At 44.6% G+C, this 23,829-nt stretch overlaps 1 long non-coding RNA gene across 2 annotated transcripts in view; it reads left to right on the top strand.

Moving 5' to 3' along the window:
* The window catches only part of LOC119936396, a 94,643-nt gene that overhangs the window by 23,838 nt on the left and 46,976 nt on the right, over positions 1-23,829 (top strand). Inside the window, exons 3-4 of one of the 2 annotated variants that reach the window (XR_005453728.1) lie at positions 3,098-3,193; positions 3,310-3,441. This is a non-coding gene — a long non-coding RNA (uncharacterized LOC119936396). Of the gene's footprint in view, positions 1-3,097; positions 3,194-3,309; positions 3,442-23,829 lie in introns of those variants that run through there. The other variant, XR_005453729.1, reaches the window with a different exon arrangement.

The raw sequence follows: 23,829 nt of genomic DNA, 5'->3' as shown, positions 1-23,829 counted from the left end.
CCAACAGTGGGCTCACAGGCTAAAAGGGCTCACAGTCTAAAGTAATAATTATTATTATTATGGTATTTGTTAAGCGCTTAAGCACCAGGCACTGTTCTAAGCGCTGAGATAGATACAAGATAACTGGGTTGGACACAGTTCCTGTCCCACACAGGGCTCACAGTCTTAATCCCCATTTTACAGATGAGGAAACTGAGGCACAGAGAAGTTAATTAACTTGCCCAAGGTTACACAGCAGATAGGTGGCGGAGCCGGGATTAGAACCCCTGACCTTACGACTCCCAGAGCCGGGCTCTATTCTATTTATTTTATTTTGTTAATATGTTTTGTTTTGTTCTCTGTCTCCCCCTTCTAGACTGTGAGCCCACTGTTGGGTAGGGAGCGTCTCTATATGTTGCCAACTTGTACTTCCCAAGCGCTTAGTACAGTGCCCTGCATACAGTAAGTGCTCAATAAATACGATTGATTGATTGATTGATTGAGCCATGCTATCTTAGAAGGTGAAGGACTAAGTTGCCCCACTTAGAGGGGAAACTCCAGGGACCAGATGGAGAAAGAGGAATTCTGGGTGGGAAATTGCAAGCGAGGCAAAAATAAGAGTTTTCTTCCAGAGAGGGCTCTTTGCTTCCTCCCTTCTCTCCCTCTGGCCTCTGCAGGTGATTTAAAGCTCTTGATATCCCATCAGCGATATTTTCTACTCTCGGAATCAGTCATTCAGATTTGTAAATATTGCCTGATTTTCGGGCATCCACCCCAGTGCTTAGCACAATGCTTGACACATAAGAAGTACTTAACAAATACCACAGTTATTAACATTATTATTTTATGTCTGTCTCCCCCAGTAAAATCTTAGTACCTGGTGGGCAGGGTGGAGAAGCAGCACGACTCAGTGGAAAGAGCCAGGCTTTGGAGTCAGAGGACATGGGTTCAAATCCCAGCTCTGCCAACTGTCAGCTGGGTGACTTTGGGCAAGTCACTTAACTTCTCTGGGCCTCAGTTGCCTCATCTGTAAAATGGGGATTAAAACTGTGAGCCCCCTGTGGAACAACCTGATCACCATGTAACGTCCCCAGCACTTAGAACAGTGTTTTGCACATAGTAAGCGCTTAACAAATACCATCATTATTATTACTGACATGTGACGTCTTTGTTTTGTACATCCCAGCACTTAATGCAGTGCTCAGCGGGTGCTCAATAAACACAACTACTGCATCTCACTACTACTACCACAGGAGAAGGGTTTCCTGGCGCTTTTACAGCATCATTAAAAGTAATGATTTAGTCACCACCTTGGGCATCTTCTTCAAGTATGAAGGACAACTATAGTGGTTGGGTTACTGAATAAAAAAACCCCAGACTCTTTCTGTGGCTTTTGCTTTACTTTTCAACCAGGCTAAAAGATTCCCCTCCCTCACTTTTAAAATAACACCCCCCCAAAAAATTCAACACACTTTGAGAAAACTAGCACTTATCCTATCTTGCCTTGATTACCGTATCAGTCTCCTTGCTGACCTCCCTGCCTCCTTGGCTCTCCCCTCTCCAGCCATACTTCACTCTACTGCCTGCATCATTTTTCTACAAAAACATTCAGTCCATGCTTCCCCACTCCTCAGTAATAATAATAATAATATTTATGGTATTTGTTAAGCACTTAGTATGTGCCAAGCACTGTTTCAGAATCTCCAGTGGTGGCCCATCCACCTCCACATCAAACAGAAACTCCTTACCATAGGCTTTAGAGCACTCCACCACCTACCTTCTCCTACCTCACCTCACTACTCTCCTACTACAACCCGGCCCATATATTTCGCTCCTCTAATGCCAACCTACTCACTCTACCTCAATCTCATCTATCATGCTGCTGACCCCTCACCCGCATCCTGCCTTCGGCCTGGATCACCCTCCTTTTTCATACCCAACAGACAATTACTGTCCCCACCTCCAGAGCCTTATTGAAAGGCACATCTCCTCCAAGAGGCCTCCTCTGACTGAGCCCTCTTTTCCTTTTCTTCCACTCCCTTCTGCGTCCCCAGACACTCCCTTTATTCATTCAATAGTATTTATTGAGTGCTTACTGTTTGCAAAGCACTGTACTAAACACTTGGGAGAGTACATTATAACAATGAACAGACACTTTCCATGCCCACATGAGCTTATAGTATAGAGGGGGGAGACAGACATTGATATAAATAAATTCTTCCCCGGAAAGTCCCACAGCACTTATGTCCATATCTGTAATTTAGACTGTGAGCCCACTGTTGGGTAGGGACTGTCTCTATATGTTGCCAACTTGTACTTCCCAAGCACTTAGTATAGTGCTCTGCACACAGTAAGCGCTCAATAAATATGATTGATGATGATGATAAATAAATAAGTACTGATATTAATAAATATTAATGTTAGTAAATATTATTGTCCCTCTCCCCCTCTAGACTGTAAGCTCGTTGTGGGCAGGGAATATCAATCAATCAATCAATCGTATTTATTGAGCGCTTACTATGTGCAGAGCACTGTACTAAGCGCTTGGGAAGTACAAATTGGCAACATATAGAGACAGTCCCTACCCAACAGTGGGCTCACAGTCTAAAAGGGGGAGACAGAGAACAAAACCAAACATACTAACAAAATAAAATAAATAGAATAGATATGTACAAGTAAAATAAACAAATAAATAAATAGAGTAATAAATATGTACAAACATATATACATATATACAGGTCATATATCTATCTATCTATCTATATATATATATAATATATCTGTCATATTGTTATACTGTACTCTCCCAAGTGCTTAATACAGTGCCCTGCCCACAGTAAGTGCTCAGTAAGTAATGATTGATTGATTGATCAATAGATTGATTGGATATTTAGGTCCATTCTCTGACACTTAGTCACCATCCAGATACCAAAATCCTGAGAAGTTGGCCGCCTCCCACTTAATTAAATTAGAATCTGCATCGCCGATAGATGCACTCGGTAGAGTAGGATAGGGTTAGGAGACACAATCCTTGCATGTTTTGCTGTTCATCCATTGATTTATGTCCTATGGTGAGCAAACGTGATGCTTATTCATGACCATGTTGGAATTTTCACAGGCAAATTCCAGCTAAATCAGGCCCAGGGGAAAATGGAGACTTTCTCAGGGTGGCTGGTCCACAGAAGAACTCCCAAGTCAAAGGTCGACAGTGACGGTAAGACACCACACCTTCCGCCTAATTGGCTTTCCTAACAATAGCAAGCCCTCGTGGCTAAATGTAGCCTCCAGATCGTCGGACAAATACATCACATTGATTTTGTTTCCTGACAGTGGCAAGAGATGGTGATGCAACGGTTTCTTGGAAGCACTCGTATATCATAAATTAAGTAAGCATACAAGGGCTTGACAAGGGGAGATATGTAAACATGCTGACATTTTCTTTTTACAAATGCTTGTAGAAAGACCCAGAGAGAATTATAATCTGCCTCCTGGAAAAGTTGCAAATTTTTTTCCCCAAACACGGTCCTCTTAGCATGGTTAATGGTAAAGATGAATTGAGAAGTTCAAGTCTCCAGTCACGGCTGTTCCAGACAACATAATGGTGATCCTTATTCAGTGCTTTCTATGTGTCAAGCACTATGTTCTAAGTGCTGGGGAAGATATAAGATAATCGATCGGGCATAGTCGATGTCCTGCACAGGATTCACAGACAAGGCGGGAGGGAGAACAGATGTTTATTCCCATTTTACAGATGAGGAAACTAAAGTTCCTTGTCCTCCCTCCCAAACCCTGCCCTCTCCCTGACTTTCCCATCTTTGTTGACGGCACTACTATCCTTCCTGTCTCACAAGCCCGCAATCTTGGTGTCATCCTCGACTCCGCTCTCTCATTCACCCCTCACATCCAACCCGTCACCAAAACCTGCCGGTCTCAGCTCCGCAACATTGCCAAGATCCGCCCTTTCCTCTCCATCCATACTGCTACCCTGCTCGTTCAAGCTCTCATCCTATCCCGTCTGGACTACTGCATCAGCCTTCTCTCTGATCTCCCATCCTCGTGTCTCTCCCCACTTCAATCCATACTTCATGCTGCTGCCCGGATTGTCTTTGTCCAGAAACGCTCTGGGTATGTTACTCCCCTCCTCAATAATCTCCAGTGGCTACCAATCAATCTGTGCATCAGGCAGAAACTCCTCACCCTGGGCTTCAAGGCTGTCCATCACTTCGCCCCCTCCTACCTCACCTCCCTTCTCTCCTTCTCCAGCCCACCCCGCACCCTCCACTCCTCTGCCGCTAATCTCCTCACTGTACCTCGTTCTCACCTGTCCCGCCATCGACCCCGGCCCACGTCATCCGCCGGGCCTGGAATGCCCTCCCTCTGCTCATCACCAAGCTAGCTCTCTTCCTCCCTTCAAGGCCCTACTGAGAGCTCACCTCCTCCAGGAGGCCTTCCCAGACTGAGCCCCTTCCTTCCTCTCCCCCTCGTCCCCCTCTCTATCCCCCCAATCTTACCTCCTTCCTTTCCCCACACCACCTGCATATATGTATATATGTTTGTACATATTTATTACTCTATTTTACTTGTACATATCTATTCTATTTATTTTATTTTGTTAGTATGTTTGGTTTTGTTCTCTGTCTCCCCCTTTTAGACTGTGAGCCCACTGTTGGGTAGGGACTGTCTCTATATGTTGCCAACTTGTACTTCCCAAGCGCTTAGTACAGTGCTCTGCACACAGTAAGCGCTCAATAAATACAATTGATTGATTGATTGATTGATTAAAGCATGAAGAAGGTAAGGACAGAGTCATAAAGCCAGCAAATGGCAGAGATGGGATTAAGGCCCAGGTCTTCTGACCCTAGTGTGCTTTTTCCACCAGGCCTTGTAACCTCCCTGGCACCTCAGTACAGTCTCCCACACCATCACCCCGCAACCAAACACACTACAAGGAGCTACCACCAGTGTATGGAACCCCTGCCTTACATCATGCCTTGTCTCGGGCGCCCGATTTGTAGGAGCAGTAGTAAAAGTGTTCATCAGGCATCCAGTGAGTGCAACGCACTGTGCTAGGTGATGGAAAAGTTCAACAGAAGCATGAGACAGATTTTCTGCCCACAGGGCACTTATACTCTACAGGTCATTCAAATTCCCATTGATGGAAACATTCCTTCTCTCCCAGAGCCCATTTCCAACTGGAGAGGGTAGTTCTCAGACTGGCTGCATCCAGTGATTGCCCTGCTTGAACTGGTGACCTATCACTAAATGCCACCTGGCAGCACAGTTTTCCTTATCCAATTTTGTTGGTTCATTCATCTGTGCACTTGCTCCCACAGCCTGGTCCAGGGTGCCTGGTGCTTGACAAATACCATCATCATCATCATTATTATTATTATTATTGTTATTATCGAGAAGCAGCATAACCTAGTGGCTTGAGCACTGTCTTGAGAAGCAGAAGGACCTGGTTCCTAATCCCAGTTCCGCCGTTTGTCTGCTGGGTGACCTTGGGCAAGTCGCTTCTCGGGCCTCAGCTACCTCATCTGTAAAATAGGGATTAAGACTATGAGCCCCATGTGGGACAGGGACTGTGTCTGACCTGACAACCTTGTATCTACCCCAGCACTTAGTACAGTGCTTGGCACATAGTAAGTGCTTAATAAAAAAACATTAAAAAAAAGATTCCATGTGAACAGGTGAATGAATACCCACATTCACATCAAGTGGGTGATGGAGGAGTCAAACCTGCTGGCAAATCATTTTCAAAAATCACTAGGCTGCAAAAACTTCATTTCTGCAGACATGTAAAAATTGCCGGTCTGTGGCTGCAGTTGCATATTTATTGTCTGTGCTCGAGAAATACAAGTTATTGATTGATTGATTCCTGAAGCTTCAAACCATAGCCTGTCGGTACCTGATCACTGATGCATTAATAATAATAATAATTTTGGTATTTGTTAAGCACTTACTATGTGCTAAGCCCTGTTCTAAGCACTGGGGGAGATACAAGGTAATCAGGTTGTCCCACATGGGGCTCACAGTCTTAATCCCCATTTTCCAGATGAGGTAACTGAGGCACAGAGAAGTTAAGTGACTTACCCAAAGTCACACAGCTGATAAGTGACGGAACCGGAATTAGAACCCATGACCTCTGACTCCCAAGCCCATGCTCTTTCCACTGAGCCATGCTGCTTCTCTATACTGCATTGGCTGGTGTGTGTCAGGAACAGGTGTCCATCTCCTGCCTTCCCAGGAAACATGTATTCAGAAGTAAAAGTGGCCCGAGACAAGCCAATTTAGCTTTAGGGCAAAAGTCAACCTTCAGTGGTTGAGTGTGTAGCACTGCCCTCAGATTCATAACTTGCCCCCACCTCAATCAATCAATCAGTGGTATTTATTGAGCACTTACTCGGGGAGAGTCCAGTGAGTGATGAGAGGGGAATGGGAGTCAGGGTGTTTGGACTGCAACCTTACCATGGCTTTTCTGTTTATTTGGGTTTGCATTTTAGGTAAAGCAGTCTACAGACACTCTTGTGGCACATGCTCAATTTACAGGTGAAAAGCCCCTGGCAATATCCAATCAATCAATCAATCAATCGTATTTATTGAGCGTTTACTGTGGGGTGTATATGCTGGGGGCTGGGCTTTGGGGGGACACTGACCCCCATGCCATGCCAGTGAAACTCCCACGCGCCCACCCTCCCCTCCCTTTGTGACCCCTCGAGGGTCTCATACAGCTCCACCCCCACAGTCCTTCGGTCACTGTTGCAGCCAGGTAAGCCAGGGATTCATTCATTCAATCATATTTATTGAGCGCTTACTGTGTGCAGAGCACTGTACTAAGCGCTTGGCAGAGTGCAATGCAATAATAAACAGACACATTCCCTGCCCACAACAAGCTGACAGTCTAGTGGTGGGGGAGACAGACATTGATACAAATGAATAAAATTACAGATATGTACATAAGTGCTGTGGAGCTGGAAGTGGGGAAAGAGCAAAGGGAGCAAGCAGGGTGACACTGAAGGGAGTGGGAGATGAGGAAAGGTGGGGCTTAGGGAAGGCCTCTTGGAGGAGATAATAGTAATAATGGCATTTGTTAAGCTCTTACTACGTGCCAAGTACTATTTTAAGTGCTGGGGGGATACAAGGTAATCAGGTTGTCCCACATGGGGCTCACAGTCTTAATCCCCATTTTACAGATGAGGTAACTGAGGCCTAGAGAAGATAAGTGACCTGCCCAAAGTCACACAGCTGAGAAGTAGCGGAGCCGGGATTAGAACCCATGACCTCGGACTCCCAAGCCCGTGTTCTTTCCACTGAGTCATGCTGCTTCTCTGATGTGCCTTCAATAAGGCTTTGAAGCCGGGAGAGTAATTGTTAGTGGACTTGCTAGGGGGCTTTGGTTGCAGTTGCCCAGTGGCTTTGAGGGGGCCTTGAAGGGTACTGGAGTAGTACTCTCTAGCCTGTAAATTCATGGTGGGCAGGGAATGTGTCTGTTTATTGTGTGTTTGTTTCCTAAGTGGTGCTTTGCACACAATAAGTGCTCACTAAATAAGATTGCATGAAATATGTTAGAATCAATTAATGCAGGCGCCGGGAGTTCCAGTCCTGACTTCGCCAATCGCCCTGTGACTTTCATGAGTCACTTCACTTCCCATCTATGAAATGGTGGGGATAATACAGACCCGTCCCCAGGAAGGGTGGGAGGAGGAAGCTGAGGTCATTCCTCAGAAAGGAAAGGCTACACCCTCTTCATCAGGGCGTAGGTTTCTCTGAGGAGACTCACACAGGCCTGTGTAGACTCCCTGCCACTCGAGCTCCCCTCGGCTCCTGCCCTCAAGTATAGCTGAATGTCTCTGAGGTGAAAAGGCAGTGATTGGGTCCTCGAGCTGTAAATTTCAGGCACGTGTCCAGTCAAAGAGAAATTTGCCCCCTTAGTCCCTTGTAAGGCTCCCTTAGGTATCCTTACACAGGGACCCATAAGGCAGGTCTGAGAACATAATAATAATAATTTAAAAATCATAATTATGGTATTTGTTGGGAGCTTACTATATGCCAAGCACTGTTCTAAGCACTGTGGTAGTTACAAGATAATCAGGTTGTCCCACTTGGGGCTCAAAGTCTTAATCCCCATTTTACAGATGAGGTCACTGAGGCACAGAAAAGTTAAATGGCTTACCCAAGGTCACACAGCAGACAAATGGCGGAGCCGGGATTAGAACCCATGTCCTCTGCCTCCCAAGCCCGTGCTCTTTCCACTAATCTATGCTGCTTCTCATCCCCCTCTCCATCCCCCCATCTTACCTCCTTCCCTTCCCCACAGCACCTGTATATATGCATATATGTTTGTACATATTTGTTACTCTATTTATTTATTTATTTATTTTATTTGTACATATCTATTCTACTTATTTTATTTTGTTAGTATGTTTGGTTTTGTTCTCTGTCTCCCCCTTTGAGACTGTGAGCCCACTGTTGGGTAGGGACTGTCTCTATATGTTGCCAAGTTGTACTTCCCAAGTGCTTAGTACAGTGCTCTGCACACAGTAAGCGCTCAATAAATACGATTGATGATGATGATGAGATGGGACAGGAAATAGGATTGTACAATAATATTAATTAGTCTGAAAATCATAAGAAATAGTCTGAGGGGGACTGGCACAAAAGGCTAAAGGAAAAAAGAGATGAATAGAAGGGCGGGTCATTAAGAAAGGCCGCAGGAAGAAATTAGTTATTTGTCATCTCGGAGAGCAGAAGAATTCCAGACTAGCTAGGAGACAAGGTTCTGGGAGCATTAATTAGCTGGAAACGCAAAGGCAACATTTTACATTTCTGCTTTTGTAGTTCTCTGTTTGCGAGTTATTGTTTTCTCCACAAGGAGCTGACTGTTCAGCTTTTTAGAGAAATTCCTTATTAAGGTGCTCCTGGAATATGCACGCCAGAGAAAAATGAAATTTGGGAATGTGGTTTCACCGGGTCCCGTAAGAGGGACAAGAGAGAAGTCCCCCGACACAGCTTGGTAGCAGTGGGAGCGTGGAGTTGAACTGTAGGGGGTATTGTTGCTACACGCTCTGCAAGCTGCAAAAGGTAGATAAAGCCATGGGCTGCCTGCTTATGTGACAGAAGTGCGAATGTGGAGAGAATCCCATTAACCTTAGCTCTCATCTAGCCTTCCTCCAGTCTTCGTTCATTGTTTGTGGGAACTCTGGGTTCCAACTGAAATTCTGCGATCTCCCTAGGATGAAGAATCTTTCCTGAAGAGGATAGGATGGGAGGAAGGACCTTAACACAATAATAATAATTATAATGATGATAAAAATAATGATGGCATTTGTTAAGCACTTACTGTGTGCCAAGCACTCCACTAAGCTCTGAGGTAGGTAGAAGATAATTAGGCCAGACACAGTCCCCGGCCCTCACTGGGCTCATGGTATAAGTCTACCAATTCCTCCCCGCTCCCTTTTGCTGGCGGCCATGCCGGCAGAACTGCACAAGAAGCAGCATGACCTAGTGGATAGATCGCGGGCCTGGGAGTCTTTTAGACTGTAAGCCCACTGTTGGGTAGGGACTATCTCTATATGTCGCCAACTTGTACTTCCCAAGCGCTTAGTACAGTGCTCTGCACACAGTAAGTGCTCAATAAATACGATTGATTGATTGATTGATTGGGAGTCAGAAGGTCATGGGTTCTAATCCTGGCTCTGCCACTTCATCATCATCATCAATCGTATTTATTGAGCACTTACTATGTGCAGAGCACTGTGCTAAGCGCTTGGGAAGTACAAACTGGCAACATATAGAGACGGTCCCTACCCAACAGTGGGCTCACAGTCTAAAAGGGGGAGACAGAGAACAAAACCAAACATACTAACAAAATAAAATAAATAGAATAGATATGTACAAGTAAAATAAATAAATAAATAAATAGAGTAATAAATATGTACAAACATATATACATATATACAGGATATATACATATATACATATCATCATCATCATCAATCTTATTTATTGAGCGCTTACTATGTGCAGAGCACTGTGCTAAGCGCTTGGGAAGTACAAACTGGCAACATATAGAGACAGTCCCTACCCAACAGTGGGCTCACAGTCTAAAAGGGGGAGACAGAGAACAAAACCAAACATACTAACAAAATAAAATAAATAGAATAGATATGTACAAGTAAAATAAATAAATAGAGTAATAAATATGTACAAACATATATACATATATACAGGATATATACATATATATGCCACTTGTCTGCTGGGTGACCCTGGGCAAGCCACTTCACTTCTCTGTGCCTCAGTTCCCTCATCTGTAAAATGGGGATTAAGACTATGAGTCCTATGTGGGGCAGGGACTGTGTTCAACTCGATTATCTAGTATCTATAGCGCTTAGAACAGTGCCTGGCACACAGCAAGTGTTTAACAAATACCATAGCTGTAATAATTGTTATTGTTAGAAACTGGAACGTGCCGGAGAGCTGCCCCACAGCACAGCCCTGCCCTCCGAATGACGTGCCCTCCAGCCACCTCCCCCAGTAGTGCTTGTGCCCCACAGGTCAGGAAGTGGGGGTTGGCACCCTCGGCAGGACTAGCAGGGACTGGTCAGCCCTGGCCAGGAAGGTGGCTGGAGGGAACTCCATTAGGCGGGCAGGGTTGCATTATGAGGCGCCTCTCCAGCCCGGTCCCTTGGCCACCATTTTGCCATCCACCCATTTTCCCAGTTCATTGCTGCTCACTGCCTCTGTCCTGAATCTCGTTTCCAGAGCGAAGGAGGCAAAGGTAGCCAGCTCGCTTGCTGCTCACTCGACCCTCCTCCCTTAATTCTTCCGTTGAGCCCTGGCCGGCATGAGTAAGGAAAATACATTCGGTAGAACTGAGTGTATGTGAAGTTCAGACTGAAATAAGTCCAGCAAAGTCATTTCAACCTGTTCACCTTGCAACCTCCCCAGCACTTACAACTGTGCTTTGCACATAGTAAGCACTTAATAATAATAATAATGGCATTTATTAACAAATGCCATCATCATCATCATCATTATTATTATTATTATTATTATTATTCTAGACCGTAAGCCCATTGGCGGGTAGGGACCGCCTCTCTGAGAAGCAGCGTGACTCAGTGGAAAGAGCTCACCTTCTCCAGGAGGCCTTCCCAGACTGAGCCCCCTCCTTCCCCTCCCCACGGCGCCCATATATATACATGTTTGTACATATTTATTACTCTATTTTACTTGTACATATTCTATTTATTTTATTTGGCTTATATGTTTTGTTTTGTCGTCTGTCTCCCCCTTCTAGACTGTATGAGTCCGCTGTTGGGTAGGGACCGTCTCTATATGTTGCCAACTTGTACTTCCCAAGCGCTTAGTACAGTGCTCTGCACACAGCAAGCGCTCAGTAAATACGATTGATTGATTGATTGACCGTCTCTATATGTTGCCAACTTGTACTTCCCAAGCGCTTAGTACAGTGCTCTGCACACAGCAAGCGCTCAGTAAATACAATTGATTGATTGACCGTCTCTATATGTTGCCAACTTGTACTTCCCAAGTGCTTAGTACAGTGCTCTGCACACAGTAAGTGCTCAATAAATACGATTGAATGAATGAATTTCAATACTGGAAGTGAAGGACTGTTATCCTTGTCTTGTCTTGTCTTATGCCTTCCAGTCATCTCCTTCCAGTCATCTTCCAGACTGTGAGCCCACTGTTGGGTAGGGACCGTCTCTATATGTTGCCAACTTGTACTTCCCAAGCGTTTAATACAGTGCTCTGCACACAGTAAGCGCTCAATAAATACGATTGATTGATTGATCTCTGACCCATTGCGACTCCATGGACACATCTCTTCCAGAACGCCCCACCTCCATCTGCAATTACAATAATAATGGCATTTATTAAGCACTTACTATGTGCAAAGCACTGTTCTAAGCGCTGGGGAGGTTACAAAGTGATCAGGTTGTCCCTCGTGGGGCTCACAGATTTAATCCCCATTTTCCAGATGAGGTAACTGAGGCACAGAGAAGTTAAGTGACTTGCCCAAAGTTCTGGTAGTGAATGGAATAGCTGCTCAGGAGAAAGTACAGTATAGCTTCTCAATCATTAAGCTGGTCAGGAAAAAGTACTATCAACATTGCAAGTCAAGTGGGGCCACCTCCAGAGTTTTCTAAGAGGATCAGGCTTCTGCTCCTCTTCTACTGCACCTTGCTCCTGGAAAAAAAAAAAAGTTAATAAGTAGGAGAATGAAAAATAGAGAATCTGATTAAAGTTCACTTCCCCTACACAAAGTTCCTCTGTTAAGCAAATAATCAAGTTCACAACTCCATGCAGTGTAGAAGCATTTTGCTCTTTGTATTGTGAGTTCATCACTAGGGGTCCGAGGTGGTGGTGGAGGAGGAAAATCTCCCATTATACCGGAACGAGCAAGCAGCCCGCAGGAACCAACCCTTTGCTTTTTGAGAGGATCTCCTCAGAAGAGGTTGTTTGAGGTTTAGATGGGAAGATTAGGTGTGTTAATAGAGATTATGTTAACAGTGTGTTGCCCCTTTGCCCAGGCAAAAAAACAAGTCCTGGGGTGGGATAATTGACTTGCCTGGTGCAATGACCTTTCTGGATCTCTTATTGAGAGCCATGAGGTCAGCGGCAGAAGTAAAAATTCAGCAAGTGAGTTGTGGCATATCTGCCTCTGCCCAGAAATTCCCAACTGTGAAATGTCATTACTCTGAAAAGGACAAACCTTCATTCTCACCAAAAGAAAAAAGAAAACAGTTCAAATCGAACACTAGTATTTCTTTAACACCTATTGTCTGCAGAGTACTGTTCTAAACCATTAGGAGAGCCAAGTACAGCCAAAAGACCTAATTGCGGGCCTCCAGGAGCTTGCAGTTTACAGGGGATTCATCATCATCATCATCATCATCATCAATCGTATTTATTGAGTGCTTACTATGTGCAGAGCACTGTACTAAGCGCTTGGGAAGTACAAATTGGCAACACACAGAGACAGTCCCTACCCAACAGTGGGCTCACAGTCTAAAAGGATTCAGATGCAAACTAATTTGCAGTTAGGAAGAAAACGAGAATGGAAGATGGGTGGATGAATAATTGCTAAAAAGTAGAGTTTAAGCAAACCGGTAGGCACACACAGCTACGGTAACACTTTTGCGCATAAATTCTGAGGTAGTACCTGGGGGAATATGAGCTGGGAGAAGAAAATGAAGCATAGATTAGCTCCCGGAAGAGGTGGGCAGAGGTAGATTAGGAGGGCTAGGAAAGCTGAGGTCTGGTGAATTTGAGTGGGGAGGGATTTAAGCTTCTTGTGGGCTGTCCACCAACTCCATTGTATTCTCCCAAGTGCTTAGTACATTGCTCTGCATACAATAAATACTCAGTAAATACTATTGATTCATTACTAATTGAGGGAGTTTGAAAGGTGTGTGCAAAGGATGGGAGGTGGAAGAGTCAAGAAAGAGGCTCAGTGAAAGGTGAATTTAGGAGGCCTCTAGAGAGTAAAAATAATAATAATAATAATAATAATGATGGCATTTGTTAAGCGCTTACTATGTGCCAAGCGCTGTTCTAAGTGCTGGACCTCTACTACAGTCCAGAGGATGTTCGTTACTTGTGAGTTAGTTCTGGGTAGGGACTATGTTTAATGTTGTATTGTACCTTAGTGCAGTGCTCTGCACACTGTAAGTGCTCAGTAAATACGATTGAATGAATGAACGAATGAATGAGGAACTTGGTTTAGCTAAGCAAATGTATTTGGTGGTGCCTTCCAATAAGGTTGCATTTTTAATCAATCCCAGAGATTTTTGAAAAAGTTTAGGGAACTAACTGTCCTAGAGTGTTTCAGAGCTTGCATGCTAAAAATGATAGGGGCCTTCTAGAGGAGCTCTGGAAAGGCTTTCATGGTTCATCACCCCATATAAAACCCTCTTTCTACAAAGTAAGGTAATGATATCATTCGGAAGCCCACTAGAACCCCCAACCTACAGTTTTTGTCCAGGGAGAACCCCATCTTCCCCCTCAACTTTGCACCAGAAGCATTGCATTCCCTCCCTGGTTCCCTTCCACACAGGCAGCCATTCCATCTTGGGCTCTCAAATTTTTTCACCCTGACCACCCACTGGAAGCAGCCACCCTCTTGATTACCATCTGAAGTGGGGCCTGCTGATTACAGGCCCGCCATAAGCTCGTCTTCTGATAAGGCTGAAAGAAGACCTGATAAAGCCTGTGAGCATGGCAAGTGTGGAGAGAAAGCATCATCGTAGGCCCTGGGACTAGGGCATCCCACCCTGTTACAGTGAACCATTTCACCTGAATGTCAAACGGCCTTAGCCTTCCTTCTGCCTGGAGCAGAGTTCATTGCTTAGCAACCATCACCTGGGGAGCTCTCCATCAGAATCAGATCAAACACGGGCATGTGGGATAAAGATTCATTCTGTCAAGGCTGGTGTCTGAAGTATTATTGACTTTGGTTCCAAGTCCAGTAGCCAGGTGTGGGCCAGAGGCAGTGTTGCCTAGTGGCTAGAGGAAGGTCCTGGGAGGCAGAAGGACCTGGGTTCTAATTCTAGCTCCACCACTTGTCTGCTGTGTGACATTAAGCAGTCACTTGACTTCTCTGGGCCTCAGTTGCCTCATCTGTAAGAGGGGAATTAAAGACTGTGAGCCCACCGTAGGACTGTAAACTCGGTGTGGGCAGGGATTGTCTCTCTTTATTGCTGAATTGGACTTTCCAAGCACTTAGTACAGTGCTCTGCACACAGTAAGCACTCAAAAAATATGATTGAATGAATGAATGAATGAATGACAGGGACTGTGTCCAACCTGATTAGCTTGTATCTGTCCCAGTGCTCAGTACAGTGCCTTAAACATAGTAAGTGCTTAATACATCCCGTAAAAAGCGGGTAAAAAGCCAGACAGGATCAGGGCTCTGATGTTCCACCTGTAGGCATGGCCTTATGCCATATTCTGGGAATGCACCACAGTGGGGATTCCACCAAGAGGGGCTCTCTGGCTTGGGGTTGGCCCCCTCCCCAAGTTTGATCTGGAGCAGTACAGCCCCTACCCAGACACAGACTGTCAGGACTTGAATGGTTAAAAGAAAATAGGACCTGTTCCTTCTCCCCTCTTACCAACCATCACTGGCACCTTCTCTCCCCCACGAAATAGGGTCTCTGAGGCCCTTGCCCAAGGTTAACTCCTGCCCATCACCCCCTTGTGAGATATTGTCTTTAAAGTGCTTGTAGGGATCATGTCAATGTCTTGGGAAGCAGCTTGGTCTGGTAGAAAGAGAACAGGCCTTGGAGTAAAGGGAACTGGGTTATAATCTGTCTCCCCATTTTTTGAAATGGGATTTATTAAGCATTTACTAAGTGCCAGGCACTGCACTGGGTGCTGGGGCAGATACAAGCTAATTAGGTTGGACGAAGTCCATGTCTCACCTGGGGCTCACAGTCGTAATCCACATTTCACAGCCGAGGTGACTGAGGCACTGAGAAGTGAATCAATCAATCAATCAATCAATTGTATTTATTGAGCGCTTACTGTGTGCAGAGCACTGTACTAAGCGCTTGGGAAGTACAAGTTGGCAACATATACAGTCCCTACCCAACAGTGGGCTCACAGTCTAAAAGAATAATGATAGCATTTATTAAGCGCTTACTATGTGCAAAGCACTGTTCTAAGTGCTGGGGGGATACAAGCTGATCAGGTTGTCCCACGGGGGACTTACAGTCTTAATCCCCATTTTCCAGATGAGGTAACTGAGGCACAGAGAAGTTAAGTGACTTGCCCAAAGTCACACAACTGACATGCGGCGGAGCTGGGATTTGAACCCATGACCTCTGACTCCAAAGCCAGTGCTCTTTCCACTGAGCCACATTCCAGGCCTTACAGTCCCTGCCTCACTGGCTTTGGCTTTAGGTCGCTGGTTGCCGCCGCTGCCTCCAAACGCTCTGGTTGTTGGTGACTTTGCCGCCTAATGACCCGGTCAGCTTGGCCACATATACGGTGGTGCCCTTTGCTCCCTTTAACTCTGACTGGCGAATCCCGGTGTTGTCGACTCCAACCTCAAAAGCATCATAGAACTCCGGCTGGGTGTTAGGGAAATGTTTCTTCTCCTTCCCTTTGACACTTCTGACCTCCCCCAACTCCCTAGCCACTAATTTCACTTTTACCTCCAGTCCCTCCATCTTGTACCCAGGACAGCTGGCGATAAGTGTGGGTTTGAGGCTCGTGAATTGACTGGGCTCCAAAACCACCCTGTTGGAGCCCCGGGTCTGGCAATGAATGTTAAGTCCTGAGCATGCCAGTGGTGCGTAACGCTGGTAAACAGCTATTCACAAATGTAATGAGCTGTGAGTAATGTTTCCAAGGGCAAGCAGAAACAAGAGCCATTGGTGTGCACAGCTTTACCTTTGCTCCCTGCCAGTAGCCATTGATCAGGGGGCCGTTTCAGGCGATTGTTAAGATTCATAATAAGCAAATGAGGCATTAAGAAACACCACAACGGCTTGCTGAGCCCCATGGTCTTGGTGGGTGGCCTTTGAAATGAGCATTTTACCAGGGTCATTGGGCCTTCTCGATTTCAGAGGAAAATTACGGTGTTCAGTTTTCTCAAGCTTTTTAGTTGCTTTTTCGAAAAGAGTACTCTCTTGATGAGGGGTTTGGGGAATTCTTCATTAATAGTAAAAGAAAATCAAGGAAGAGAAAATCCACTGCAGTTGGACTAAATTGTTCCAGTTCTCTCATACTCTGTAACAGTATGCTGTACACAAAACATATTCAAGGAACTTTGGATATAAGCAGATAAATGTTTGGAGGCAGCCAACTGCTGAAGCAACAGAGAGACTGGAATCATGGGGCTGGAAGTGCCCTCAGGAAGTCTGTAGGTCTGGACTTCAGAAGGGTCATCTAGTCAAGTAAGGGAATATCTAAATCACTCAATCAATGGTATTTATTGAGCACTCGTGTGCAGAACATTGCACCAAGCGCTTGTACAATGCAATAGAGTTTTGGACATGATCCCTTGCCCTCAAGAAGCTTACAGTCTAGAGTTATCCAGGTTCAAACTCTTTCTCTTCTAACTCTTACAGCCTTATCCAAACCCAACTTCAGCACTTATGCATGTGTATTATGCAAGTGCTTATTTTGATTAATGAAGGAGATAGACATTGTTTCTATAGCTTTAATTCTATTTATAGCCTTAATTCTATTTGTTCCGACAATTTTGACACCTGTCTACATGTTTTGTTTTGTTGTCTGTCTCCCCCTTCTAGACTGTGAGACTGTTGTTGGGTAGGGACCGTCTCTTTATGTTGCCGACTTGTACTTCCCAAGTGCTTAGTATAGTGCTCTGCACACAGTAAGCGCTCAATAAATACGATTGAATGAATGAATGAATGAACAGTGCTTCATTCATAGTAAGCACTTAACAAATATCATTATTATTATTATTATTATTGTTACCTTTTTCAGGGGATCTCCCACAATTAGAACAGTGCTTGGCACATAGCAAGCCCTCACAAATACCATTATTATTACTATTATTATTATTACGATGAAATATTCTTCTCCCCAGGTCACATCCCTCCAACCTACACCAGTCCTGCTGTGCCAGCTACACAACTATACTCTAACACCCACCTGTAGCTTTTCTCAATGGTTTGTAGGATCCTCCCGCTCAACTGTAAGCTCCTTGAGGGCAGGAGTCGCACTACTTGCTCTATTGTACTCTCTCCAATGTGCTTAGTACAGTGCCCTGCACACAGCAAGCGCTCAATAATGCTAGTGATGGACATCGTCTTACCCTACCATTTAGTCACTCACTCATCTCTGTCTCTCTCCCACTAGACTGTAACTCCTTCTGATTTTATTGTACTCTTCCCAAGCAGCAGTACAGGGCTCTAGTCATCGATTGAATGAACATGAAACAGGATATATTTGTGCCTTAAAGGATCATTGGGATTCGGAATGCTTCCTGGGAATCCATGTGGGTTGAGTCCCAACCAGACGTGGATGAGCAAGGGCTCCCAATACTCGGACAGTTTTCATGGCTTCAGGCACTTCCAGCGCAAGTGTTGGAGATTAATTCTAAGTGTGGTGAACCCTTTGCATGGGGTTAAACACTGTTAATTAGCAGGGAAGATATTAGAGGAACATAATATTCAACAAAGCCGGATTAAATGAAAAAAAAAGTTTGTTCCCCTTTGGCTTGCTTTCCTTATAAATTACATTTGAGCCGCGGCCTTCAGAAGTGATTACATGCTGGGATTTTCTTTCTCCTCTAAACAGTTCGCTAATAGAATTAAGCAAAAAGATGACAGTCACATCATAAAAGTGAGAAACAAAATTTGTTTACCATTCCATTAAAACAAGTTATCATCAACAGAGTTTATTCACCAGAGAGGACAGAAGGAATATAAAAAAATGAAATAATGAACCCATTAGCAAGACACTGATATTTGATCTTTGATTCCATTACTGGGGAAAATAAAGAAAAGCAGCATGGCTCAGTGGAAAGAGCATGGGCTTTGGAGTCAGAGGTTATGGGTTCAAATTCCGGCTCCGCCAATTGTCAGCTGTGTGGCTTTGGGCAAGTAACTTAGCTTCTCTGTGCCTCAGTTACCTCATCTGTAAAATGGGGATTAAGACTGTGAGCCCCCCGTGGGGCATCCTGATCACCTTGTAACCTCCCCAGCGCTTAGAACAGTGCTCTGCACACAGTAAGTCCTTAATAAATGCCATCATCATCATCATTATTATTATTATTATTAAAATAAAGAAAAGCTGATTTGGGCAAAAAAAAATGAGGGACAGCTCAGTCATCAAAGTCAAGGGCAAAATGAGATTCATGAAACACAAAATCTGTGTGGGTAAGGCAAGGGTGCACAAGGTGAAGATCAAAGACACTTTTTATACTGTCCAAATTGACTTGACATATCTCGTGGATGGAATACAGCAGTGTTTTAATAACCCGTCTTTGTAGGGATTGCAGTGAATTGCTGGGAACCCCAAAGACCATAGTAAAACTCCTCATCACCATGGAAGTCAAGAGCCCAAGAGGAAAATAAGATGACTGGGATATCTTGGAAGTGGTCCCCAGGTTTTTCACATGAGAAAGGAACAACTTTCTTTTCCTCTTAGAATGTGGGCCCTGTGTGGGACAGAGACAGTGCCCAATCTGATTATCTTGTATCTACCCTTCCACCTGGCACATAGTAAATGCTTAGTATATGCCATAATTGTTAAAAGCCTACCTTCTTCCTACCCTGACCCTATCTGAGAATCCCTTCTCTTCCCGGGCTCATTTACCTTCTCTAGCTGCACCTGATTTCATGACAGCCCCCAGGAGGGGCAAAGAGAGGGAGGGGAGAAATGAGGCCCAGAAAAGTGAAGTGACTTGCTCAAGGTCACAGAGCAGTCCAGTGGCAGAGCCAAGACTAGAACCCAAGTCTACTAATTCCTTATCCCATGCTTTTCCTAATAGGTCACACTGCCTTCCTTACCACTTGTATGTAAGTGCTGAGGATGCGTACAGCATTCAAAAGTGCTCAGTGTTATTGATGGGTTTAAGGATGCAATGGGGGGGCAGACTGTTCCTAGATTCCCAACTCCTCTCTCTCTGAGCCCATGATTATTATTATTATTAGAAATAATGGTATTCATTCAGCACTTACTATGTGCCAGGCACTGTATTAAGTGTTGGGGTGGATACAAGCAAATTGGGTTGGACACAGTCCCTGTCCCATGTGGGACTCACAGTCTCAATCCCCATTTTTTCAGATGAGGGAATTGAGGCACAGAGAAGTAAAGTGACTTGCCTAAGGTCACACAGAAGACAAATGGTAGAGCTGGGATTAGAACCCATGATTTTCTTACTCCCAGGCCCATGCTCTATCCACTATGCCTTGCTGCTTCCCATTAATAATAATAATAATATTAATGGCATTTATTAAGTGCTTACTATATGCAAAGCACTGTTCTAAGCTCTGGGGAGGTTACAAGGTGATCAGAGTGTCCCACGGGGGGCTCACAGTCTTAACCCCCATTTTCCAGATGAGGTAACTGAGGCACAGAGAAGTGAAGTGACTTGCCCAAAGTCACACAGCAGACAATTGGCGGAGCCGGGATTTGAACCCATGACCTCTGACTCCAGAGCCCGTGCTCTTTCCACTGAGCCACGCTGCTTCCCATTAGTATGCCTGGGGGCACCCATAGCCCCTCCAAATCCCCGGCAACCCTGGGGTACCCCCCAGCTGTCAGGTACCAGAAGGTTGTCAGAGATCTAGAAGAATAATGTTTGGAAAATGGGGAAATGATTCTATTTAGCATTATTATAATAATCATTTTTTGAGCACTTCCTACATTCCAAGCACAGTGCTAAACACTGGGGTAGATTCAAGATAATACAACTGGACCCAGTCCCACTCAGAGCTCACAGTCTAAAAGGGAGGAAGAATGGTATTATTTTAAACCCATTTTAAAGATGAGGGAACTAAGGGCCAGAGAATTGAGTGGTTTACTCAAGGTCCCTCAACATGGCAAAGAGAGGAGTTAGGACCAGAACCTGGACCGTAGCCTATTTCTATTGCTTAAAGATCATCTTTTAGACTGTGAGCCCACTGTTGGGTAGGGACTGTCTCTATATTTGCCAATTTGTACTTCCCAAGTGCTTAGTACAGTGCTGTGCACATAGTAAGCGCTCAATAAATATGATTGACGATGATCTCCTTGAGAGCTTGGTGACTATTTCAGGATTAGGTTGGGTGACCAGAGATTGTAAGTTCTTTTTTCCTGGTAGATTTCACACAGAGAGAAAATTTCACTACCCTACCCTCCTTCTCAGACAGAATTATTGAAGGGGGAGGAAAATGAAGTAAACTCCACTCAGTTATTGCCGTCTGTTGAGATAAACATCAAATTTATTGATTTAACCTGAAGACCAAGTCAGTGTTTACCTCAAGGGGCAATACCACTTGAAATATGAAGTCAGTATATGTGTTTTTAACCACGTCCATCCACTTGGAATGTCTTCATCAGCTGTACCTGGGAATCTCAGCATTTTGGTGGTGAAACCGGAATGTGGAACAGCTTTTCCTTACATTCTTGTTCTCAAGTCCCCCAGGTGTTTAAAAAAGATAGAGCCATGATGCCAAGAAATAGTCCAAAAAGTTTTATTTACGTGTGGATCAGAATTTAACAGTTGTTCACCTTGTTATTGAGCCGGACAAGAATCTACTGTTTGTGTCCTCACAAGGTCTGAAAAGGGATAAAATTAATGTATATAGATTTTGGAGTCAAAAGGTGTTATCATCTTCTTCAACCTAAATCTCCATTTGAGTGTGTAAATAATAATATAATAATGATAATGATGGTATTTAAGCGCTTACTATGTGCCAAACACTGTTCTGAGCACTGGCGTAGATATAAGGTAATCAGTTTCTCCCTCGTGGGGCTCACAGTCTTAATCCCCATTTTTCAGATGAGGTAACTGAGGCACAGAGAAGTTAAGTGACTTGCCCAAGCTGATAAGTGGTGGAGCCGGGATTAGAACCTACAACCTCTGACTCCCAAGCCTGTGCTCTTTCCACTAAGCCACGCTGCTTCTACACACATATATATGTGAATATACATATATAATACATATATGTATGTGCAGTGGAAAGAGCACGGGCTTTGGAGTCAGAGGTCATGTGTTCAAATCCCGGCTCCGCCAATGGTCAGCTGTGTGACTTTGGGCAAGTCACTTAACTTCTCTGTGCCTCAGTTCCCTCATCTGTAAAATGGGGATTAAGACTGTGAGCCCCCCGTGGGACAACCTGATCACCTTGTAAACTCCCCAGCGCTTTGAACAGTGCTTTGCACATAGTAAGCACTTAATAAATGCCATCATCATTATTATTATTATTATTGTTATTGTAACCTCCCCAGCACTTAGAACAGTACTTTGCACATAGAAAGTGCTTAACAAATACCATCATCATATACACACTTGTATACACACACATACTTGTCTTCTAATAATTATGGTATTTGGTAAGTGCTTACAATGTGTCAAGCACTATTCAAAATGCTGATTTCCTCTCCTTTGGGAATTCCTTAAGATTAGAGCAAAGTTTTTCTCAACATCATTAATCCAAATAATAATAATGATAATAGTAATTGTGGTATTTGTTAAGAGCTTACTATGTGCCAGGCACTGTACCGAGCACTGGGGGTGAATTCAAGCAAACTGGGTTGTGCACAGTCCCTGTCCCACGTGGGGCTCACAGTCTTAATCCCCATTTTAAAGGTAACTGAGGCCCACAGAAGTGAAGTGACTTGCTCTAGGTCACACAGCAGCCAAGTGGCAAAGCTGGGAGTAGAACCCAGATCCTTCTGACGCCCAGGCCTGTGCTCTATCCACCAGGCAACGCTGCTTTGATGAGATAAATGAGGCACAGAGAAATTAGGTGACCTGCCCAAGAGAAAAGGCATCAGGAAGGACTGATGAGTTGAAATTCAGAGCCGCATAAGGAGGGCTTGGTGTGAGTGAATAGGCTGTCCCCGGCTGCGGCAGGCCAGGGATGCCACTTCTCTTCCTCTAGGCTATGTCCCGGTGGTGAAGCATCCATCCATCCATCACTCTCCCCACCTTAAAGCCTTATTGAACATATTTATTTATTTGACTTGTACATATCTATTCTATTGATTTTATTTTGTTAGTATGTTTGGTTTTGTTCTCTGTCTCCCCATTCTAGACTGTGAGCTTACTGTTGGGTAGGGCCTGTCTCTCTATGTTGCCAACGTGGACTTCCCAAGCGCTTAGTACAGTGCTCTGCGCACAGTAAGCGCTCAATAAATACGATTGATGGATTGATTGGCTGTCTCTATATGTTGCCAACTTGGACTTCCCAAGCGCTTAGTCCAGCGCTCAGCACACCGTAAGCGCTCAATAAATACGATTGATGATGATTGATTGATTGATTGATGAGCCCACTGTTGGGTAGGGACTGTCTCTATATGTTGCCAATTTGTACTTCCCAAGCGCTTAGTACAGTGCTCTGCACACAGTAAGCGCTCAATAAATACGATTGATTGATTGATTGATGATGCCGCCACCTCGTGGCCACCGGCAGTACCGCAACCAATGGAAACTTGAATTACGTTAGGCATTTAATTTGAGTTGCTTCCCACCAAAGAAGCCGCAGCTCCCCATGCCTCCCCCCTGCCCTCCTCCCTGCGACTTTCCGCTCGCCTGCGTTAGAGCAGTGCAAATCTACATGCAAATCTAATTTTGCACAGGGAGAAGCTCCCACCAGCTCCTGACAAGGCAGGCTGATCGAGAGTTTTCAAATATCCACAGGCAGACTCAAGGATTTGCACTGCAAGTCCAAATTTCATGGAGACCTTGAGAAGTAGCTTCCAGGATTCAAAATCTTTTAATAAGGTGGGCCCGTGGAGGATGAAGGGACACCTGAGACACCCAAAAGTGAGCTGGAAGGACAGTATACCTCAGGATTATTTTTATTTTATTTATTTTATTTTATTTTATTTTATTTTGTTAGTATGTTTGGTTTGGTTCTCTGTCTCCCCCTTTTAGACTGTGAGCCCTCTGTTGGGTAGGGACTGTCCCTATATGTTGCCAACTTGTACTTCCCAAGCGCTTAGTACAGTGCTCGGCACACAGTAAGCGCTCAATAAATACGATTGATGATGATGATGATGATGCGGGGGTTCATTCATTCAGTAGTATTTACTGAGCGCTTACTGTGTGCAGAGCACTGTACTAAGCGCTTGGATTAGAGAAGCAGCATGGCATAGTGGATAGAGCACAGGGTCATGGGTTCTAATGTCGGCACCACC

This window comes from Tachyglossus aculeatus, chromosome 13 (genome assembly GCF_015852505.1).
Source record: "Tachyglossus aculeatus isolate mTacAcu1 chromosome 13, mTacAcu1.pri, whole genome shotgun sequence".
NCBI lineage: Eukaryota > Metazoa > Chordata > Mammalia > Monotremata > Tachyglossidae > Tachyglossus > Tachyglossus aculeatus.
Note: the sequence above shows the minus strand (reverse complement) of the source record. Positions and strands in the feature narration are given on the sequence as shown.